The sequence below is a fragment of the Panthera onca genome, chromosome D4 (assembly GCF_046562875.1).
Source record: "Panthera onca isolate mPanOnc1 chromosome D4, mPanOnc1 haplotype 2, whole genome shotgun sequence".
Classification (NCBI taxonomy): Eukaryota; Metazoa; Chordata; class Mammalia; order Carnivora; family Felidae; genus Panthera; species Panthera onca.
Window position 1 is genome coordinate 75,318,205 of NC_138351.1, and position 8,182 is coordinate 75,326,386.

Genomic DNA, 8,182 nt, shown 5'->3' on the forward strand with positions numbered 1-8,182 from the left:
AATGAGCGTCATTCTTGGCTCTGAAGGCCATTTTTTTTTTTTTTAGAAGACGGCGGCTCTCAAAATTAAAGTTAAACACCACCCAAACACATTCTTATTTTGCAGTGAGAAGGAGTTGGGTGTGTGTGTGGGGGGGGCGGGCGGTGGGGAGAAACGCACTGTCCTGCTCCCCCTCCCTCAAAGCACAGAGCCTTCGGGAGGCAACTTCTTCCGGTGGGCCCCAGGGGCCAACTGAGACGGGCTCCCAGGCTCTCAAGGGAGGGCTCAAGCCTCTAAACTTTGCCCTCCCTCCTTCCCTTCTTTTTACCTAGAATGGGCCTGTTTGAAAACAATCAGACTCTTCTTTGAGCCCCAGAGGCATTTATCCCTTAGGTGATGGCCTGGTAGTATCCTGGGGATCTCGTAGGATCTGATCCCCTCCTATCCCTCCTGCAGTGTAGATACACTGAAACAGACCAGAGAGGGGAAGGGGCTTGTCTCTTCCACCTCCTGGAGGCACAGAGGCAGAGGTCTGGACACCGGGCTCTTCCTGCCAGGTGGAGACTCTTGGTAGTGTGTTCTAGGCCCAGTGTGATGCCAGGACTTCCCACCTGAGCCACTGGCTCCCCTCTTTTATGCCACGTCTACTTTCCTGCTCTGGACTGAATGATGTCCTCCCCAGCCCCCCCCCCCCCCCCCCCCCCCCCCCCCCGCCTGCCCCACTGATATGTTAAAGCCCTAACCCCCAGTGTGACAGTATTTGGAGCCAGGGCCATTAGGGAAGTAATTAGGTTAAATGAGGTCTTAAGGGTGGAGCCTGGATCTAATAGACTTAGTGACACTAGCAGACTCCACCACGTGAGGACACAGCAAGAAGGTGACCCCTCTGCCAGCCAGGAGGGGAGCCCTCCCTAGGACCCCACCATGCTGGCACACGGACCTCAGACGCCAGCTTCTAGAGCAGTGAGAAAACAAACTTCTGTTCTTTAAGCCACCCAGCCTGTGGTCTTTGTTCCAGCCCCAGAGCTGAGACCCCTCCCAGACCCTCTCTGCTCTGCTCTTCCCCTCGCCCCTGCTGCTTCATCTGTCAACACTCGGGTTCCTTTTCTTCCTGAGATCCAGAGTGTTAGCCTTCTCGGAGGTGTCCCCCTTTACTCCCTGTGTAATGCCAGAGGTCGCGAACCCCCCGCAAGAGACCACCAGAGTCGTAAGTCAAAGCCAAGCGGCAAGGGTCATTTATTGCAGGTTCGAACCTGGACCTCTGCGCACTCGTCGCCAGTGACGCTGAGAGGCCCCGATCAGGGTTGGTACAGTGTTTTTATAGACAGAGACAAATAGCACAGGGGAGGTTTCAAATTATGAGGGGCCTGATTAGTTGGTTTTAAAGTAAGGACATTTGTTGTTCTCTGATTGGGCGTCCTTTGTCTGTCCTTTGGCGGGAAGGCTTTGTCCGTTACTTGTGGTGGGAGGAAAAGGGGGAAGGGGGAAGGGGGTAGGGGAGGAATGTGTTAAGCAAGCAGGTTTACAGAAGCGAGAAATGCCGGTAAGTTTATGTACAATCACTTATTCTATTACATATCAGACTACATTCAGGAAAGGTTTCACAATGCTCATAGCAAACAGCAAGCAAAACAGACTTCTCAGCAATTGTATTTCTTATCAAAGATCCATAATAAGCAGAAAAGAGAACTTAGCTTTAAACTAAGGCAGGGCTGTCATTTGGATTTAAAGCTGTTCTTTTCACCTGTCCTTCCCCTCCTTTTCTCCTGTCCCCCCTTCTCTTTTCTGCGCTCTGACTCTCATTTCTGCAATTGTAGCCTCATCGTTTATCATTTTCCTCTGACCCCTACCCAGCATCTCCTGCCACCTCCTGGACTTTTCTACTTGGACATTCTGTTGTCAGAGACGGGCATCCACTCTTCCCTCCTGGACCAGAAAATTCATGCCCCCTCCCAACTTTCCAGTTCACACTGTTGGCAGCCCTCCCCCCTCCCCGCAGCAGCTGCATTGCTTTGGAATAAATTCCCCAGCCACCTTGGCCCTCCCCTCCCTCTGGGCCAGAGAAGAGTGGGTGTGAGGTGCAGCCTTAGGGAGTGGTTAGCAAACTTGATGGAATAGTCAAAATGCACAGCTGCTGTAGCCACAGGATTTGAATAGCTGGCGGGAGGGGCCTCTGTGAGTCATGAGGGACGAAACCACGCGGCCCCCACCTCTTGTGTTTCTTCTTGGAATCGGCTGTGTGGGTGTGAGCACCCTCTCACGAAGACCTCTGAAGCGATGCGTCCTGAAAGGAGACGACCAGCTGACCTGTACAGAGCACTCTGCACTTACAAAGCGGGTTCACACATCTTGCCTCATTTCCACCTTACGATGACCCTGTGGGGCTGGGATTGTTATTCCCGGTCAAGAGCTGGAGCGAGGAGGCCCTGAGAGTGGCTGGCCATTATGGGTAGGTGGCCAGACTGGTCTTCCTACTTAACAGGAGGAGGAAAGAGCTCTTTCCCGGTCAGGGTCTCATCAGTTGTCACCTCCATACATGAGGGCAGTGGAAGCTTAGCTCTGTGGGATGATTTGCTCAGTTCTTCCGCTGCTCACTGCTGTCATGAGGGTCTGAACCCACGTGGTTCTGACTCCAAAGTTCATGGATGCACAAATTCATTAGGTGCCTTGACTTCCAATCCCAGGACTTCCCATTGACTCGGAAGGACTTCCCAATGGCTCCTGAGCTGTGTCTTGTCACCCTGTCAAGTGGTTCCCAGGCTGGAGGGTCATTGTCTCTATCATTACCCTCACCTTTGGTACTGCTTCTTCTTCTTTTTTTTTTTTTTTTTTAACATTTATTTATTTTTAAGAGAGAGAGACAGAGCATGAATGGAGGAGGATCAGAGAGAGAGACAGAGAGAGAAAGAGAGAGAGAGGGAGAGAGGGAGACACAGAATCTGAAGCAGGCTCCAGGCTCTGAGCTTTCAGTACAGAACCTGACTCGGGGCTTGAACCCATGAACTATGCAATCATGACCTGAACTGAAGTTGGGTGCTTCACCGACTGAGCCACCCAGGCGCCCCTGGGACCACTTCTGGAGTGCTCACTAATGCCTAACACTGCACCAGATGCATGATATAACTGATGTTCTGGGGTGAGGTGGATCCCCCCACCAAGCTTGTGTGTCAAAGTCCTCACAGCCAATAGCTCAGATTATGACTATATTTAAAGATAGGGTTTAAAGGGGTGCCTAGGTGGCTCAGTCGGTTAAGCATCTGACTTCAGCTCAGGTCATGATCTCAAGGTTCATGAGTTCAAGCCCCACATCGGGCTCTGTGCTGACAGCTTGGAGCCTGGAGCCTGCTTTAGATTCTGTGTCTCCCTCTCTCTCTGCCTTTTCCCTGCTCACTCTCTGTCTCTCGAAAATAAATAAAAATGTTAAAAAAAATTTTTTTTATGGTAGGGTTTAAAAAGAGGTAACTTAAAATGAGGTCATTAAGGTGGGCCCTAATTTGATATGACTGGTGTCCTTACAAGAAGAGGGAGTTAGGACACAGACACGCACAGAGGGAAGACCACGTGAGGACAGGGAGAAGATGACCATTTGTAAGACCAGGAGAGGGTGTCTTCCTCAGAAGGAACCGATCCTGCGGTCACCTTGGTCTTGGACTTCTGGCCTCCAGAACCGTTAAGGAAGAAAATGTGTGTTGTTTAAGCCTCTGGCCTGTGGCGCTTTGCTCTGGCAGCCTCGAAAACTCCTATACCTGGTCTCTGTTAGTTCTCAAAGGCATTTTGGGGAATAGGGGTTCCAGTCCCAGGGGTGCCCAAAGAAGGCAGGGGTGCAAGGAGAATGGGCCTCATGAGGCTTCCTGGGAAACCTGCTGACAGCCAGAACAGGGCCCACAAAGTGGCAGTTATCTGGCTGAGATCTCCATCTTTGGGGCTGGTGGCGTCAGCTCTGTGAGGTCAGAAACCCCGGGGTCAGCCCACTGAGAATGGAAACCACCCACCTACCCCTGCCCCGGCCCTGCCTCTGTGCCAGGCACCTGCTCAGTGCTATACACGGCAGCCCCCACCTTCTCTTCACTTTACACGTGGGGCCAGGGAGGCTCACGGGGTTTCCCTGGCTTGCCCAGGACGCTGCCGCTTGTAGGGACTAAGGTAGAGTGTGAACCTGGTTTTGCTCGCTCCAGAACTGAGTCACGCCGGCCAAATCAGAAAGAATGGTGTGTAATATATATACACACACAGCTGATGTGAAGGGGCATTCATCAGGAGAGCACTCCCCCTGCACAGTCTGGCCTGTGTGAGTCCCTGGAGGGCACTCCGTTCCCCGTAGCCATGCTTGTCCGAAAGTGATTGGTAATTCTGGAATTGGGGTGAGGAGAGTAAGTATGTGGTTTTTTGTTTTTGTTTTTTTTCCATTTCTTGAGCGAATAGGGCACAGTGGTTAGGAGAACACACCCTCGAAGCCAGCCTGCACAGATTTAAATCTCAGCTTCATCATTGCCAGTTGTGTGATCTCTGGGTGCCTCGGTTTCCTCACCCACACAGGAGGTCGTACTCACAGAGCTGTCCCACCTCCCGAGACTCTTGGGAGGACTGGGGTGTCCGTGCTCCCAAAGCTCCCCACGGGCCCCCATTCCAGGCGGGGTAAGGACCGCCATTGAGGGGCCCAGTGTGCTGAGAGTCTGGAGATCCAGACACATTCGGGGCGGTCTAGGGCGGCTCGGCCAACACCTCCCTCTTGTCCCTCCTTTCCTGGACATCCTACCCGATCGGCTCTGCTTTGTTCACTATCTTCCTCCTCGTGGAACCCAGTCTGATGCTTGCAGATCACCCTCCCAGGAGTTTGGGAAACCAGGCTCTTCACTCACATGTTTGCTCCGTCCGTGTGGGGTCTCATCTCTTTGCTTTTGGTGACTTGAATCCTTTATCCCCCTCTCTAGCTTCGAGGCCTCTGCACATGCATTTCCCTTTGCTTGGAAGCTTCTCCTCCTCCTCTTTGCCTGCCCCACCCCTACTCATCCACCTGGTGCCAGCTTGAGTGCTGATCTCTCTGAGAACCCCAACTTCATCCTGGGTTTTGGGCCCCCACAGATCCGCCCATAGAAATGACCATTGCATGGCAACTGCTCCTTCCTTGTCGGGGACTCTCTGCCCCCTGAACCGCATTAGACATGAGTTCCCCGAGGGCTGGAGCGGGCCCTCTTGTCCACTGTTGGACCCTCAGTGAGTGTCTGATAACACAGCATGGGCCTCACACATTTTTATGGGCTGGATACATCTGAGGTGATGTTACACAAGACAGCAGAAGTGATTGCCGGCCCAGTCATTCCTCCTCCATTTTGCAAGGGGTGCCTTTGATTGATATTGCCTGCTGGGGTGTAGAGGGAAACAGGGTGGAAGTCTCTGGGGTGGGGAGAGGGAGAAGGTTCTGGAATTTGAACAAAGTGAGAAAGACTGGGGAAGAGGACCCTGTGAGCAGTCCATTTAATTTCTCAATGTCCTCAAAGGGTTTTCAGTAAAGCAATAAAGGATGTTCAATAAAGTGTGGTCCCCAAACCAGTAGAACAGCAGCAGCATCATCACTCAGGAATGATTAGATAAGGGAAGGGAAGGAAAAGAAAGGCAAAAACAGAGGGGGAGGCAAGCCGTAAGAGACCCTTAAATACACACAACAAACTGAGGGTTGCTGGAGGGGTGTTGGGTGGGGAATGGGCTAACTGGGTGACGGGCATTAAGGAGGGCACTTGTTGGGAGGAGCACTGGGTGTCATACGTCAGTGATGAATCACTGAATTCTACTCCTGAAATCATTTTTACACTACATGTTAATTAACTTGGATTAAATAAAATTAAGAAAAAAAAAGATTAGAAATGCAGATTCTCTGACTCTGCCCTGGATCTATTGAATCAGAAACCCAGTGGGTGAGGCCCTACAGTCTGTGCTGTAACCGGCCATCCATGGGGGTTCACACGAACCAACTGCTGTAGAAACTTACGTATCTTTCATCGCTCTTTGGAGCCACTCTTGGGCTTGGGCTTGGTCTTGGGGAGGGCTGCCCGTGAGGAGCTAGGCTGCAGGGTGACGCAGCAAGGCTGAGTTCTGTTTCCACTTACCCCCGAGGTCTCAGTGTGCATTTGCTTTAACCTCCAGGTCCTGTCAGTGACCTCTGATGGAGAAACTGAGTCTCAGAGAGGTAAGGAGCTTGGCTGAGGGAGATCGCCAGAGTGAGTGAGTCAGGCTTTAGGGTTTGGAGCTGACTTCTAGCATCAGTTGTGTTTTCCTAAGGCATTTTGTCGCTGAGTCCAGGTTTCACGGTCTGCAGAATGGGAACATGGGTGCTTGGAGCCAGCCACGGTTAAGGATGTGGAAAGAAAGTGCAAAGAGCATCATGTAGAAGACACTGTAGAATTCCAGGTGCACGCCTATTGCTCACCAGGGAGGTGGCTTCACTGATTTGACCCTTCTAGTAATTTGGCAGTTGCCATCACCAAAGCGTACTGTCCAGGACTGGGAGCCTGTCAACATTGCTGCAGTTTCTGCTGGAGAGAGAGGGAAGGAGGGAGGGAGGGAGAAGATGCCGGAAGACTCCTGTTTGTTAATACATTTTGGAGGAAGACTTGGTCTGTATCTGATATCAGTGCATTTGTTCAGGACTGGGAGGACAGTCAGCAACCTGAGTCCTGGGGTGTGGCTGCAGACCTGTGGTCCCAAAAATTGCCTGCTTGCTGGAATCCCTGGGCAGATTTTAAAAACTTCATTGCCTGGCTGCATTTGAGACCAGTGGCTTTAGAGTCTTGATGGATGGGGTCTGGGCTATTGGTGAGGCCTCCCTAGGAAGAAATGACTTCTGACTGACATGATAAAGCATCCAAAATAAAATCCCAAAGTTGGTGACAAGGCAAGAGAAGAGGGGAGAGTCTATTTATTGAGCACCTGTTCCTCCATGGTCACACCTTCTTCTGAGCACAGCTGGGAAAGTTTCTTGGCTGTCAAGGACCCAGTGATTAGACTGATAATCCAGATTAGGCCCAGATACTGCAGGATAATCTCCCCACCTCAAGGTGCTTAACTTAATCACACTGCAATGCCCCTTTTGCCATATAAAGTAACATATTCACAGGTTATAGGGATTAGGACATAGACATCTTTGAGGGTCCATTATTCTGCTTAAAACAAGTGCTTAGCACTGTCAGGGCTCAGTAAAAGTCAGCCATATTCCAGCAATGACTTGGAGAGGCAGATACCATTAACCTGCACTGTGTGTGACCTTGGGCTGGTTACTTGGCATCTCTGAATGCCAGTTTCCTCCTCTGTATAATAGGGATAATGGTACCTGTCTTATGGTGTTGTTTGTGATAATTAAGTGAAGTAAGGCAAGCAAAGTGCTTCTAACATTGTCTGACACATAATAAGCACCCAGGAGACATAACCTAAAATAATAATAATGACGACAAAAATAGCATCGTCTTCAATTTCCATGGCACAGAGAAACAGGCCATTGAAGATTGAAAGGTCTGTTACAGACACAGGCATGTGACTCCAAGCTCTGTGCTCTCTTTAGGAGAGGCAGAGTTCTGTGTAGTTCCCTGGGGAAGGACGAAGGCCGAGTGGACTCTTCAAGAAGCAAATTTCAATTCATGAAAGATCTTTTTACCAGGCAAGGTGTCGGGCAAAGGCGAATCTCCTTCCCTGGCAGCTGCAGGGAAACCCCTCCACAGCCCCTTCTTCCAACGACCTCGTCTGTGAGTCTGGCAGAGGAGTAGGGTCAGGGCCCAGGGAGGTCTTAGGATGCACTTTGCTGGCTTCCAGACCTCCCCCCTGCAGGAAAGGGGCTGAGGGCCCATGGAGGCTCCCTGTGTAGTGGGGTGGTTTGGCTTTCCGTGAGGAATGCTAAGCTCCTGCCCCTCCTCTGTCCGTTATCTTCTCTTTCTCAGGAAGTGACAGCCCTGTGGATGCACTGTTGGCAGAGGCGTTTGACAACACAGAAACAGAACAATAGAGGTGGCGGCCCCTGCCCATTTCACAGATGAGGAAACTGAGGCTCAGAGAGGTGCCAGGATTTGCCTGAGGACATAATGCAGAGGGGAGAGAGCTGGGACCAGAGTCCAGACCTCCTGGCTCCAGGACCAGTTCCTTATTCCCCCATCCCTCCCAGGACAAACAAGTGCGTTTGGGGCATCGTGCCAGGTGCTCCGTGCCCAGCCCCCCACCT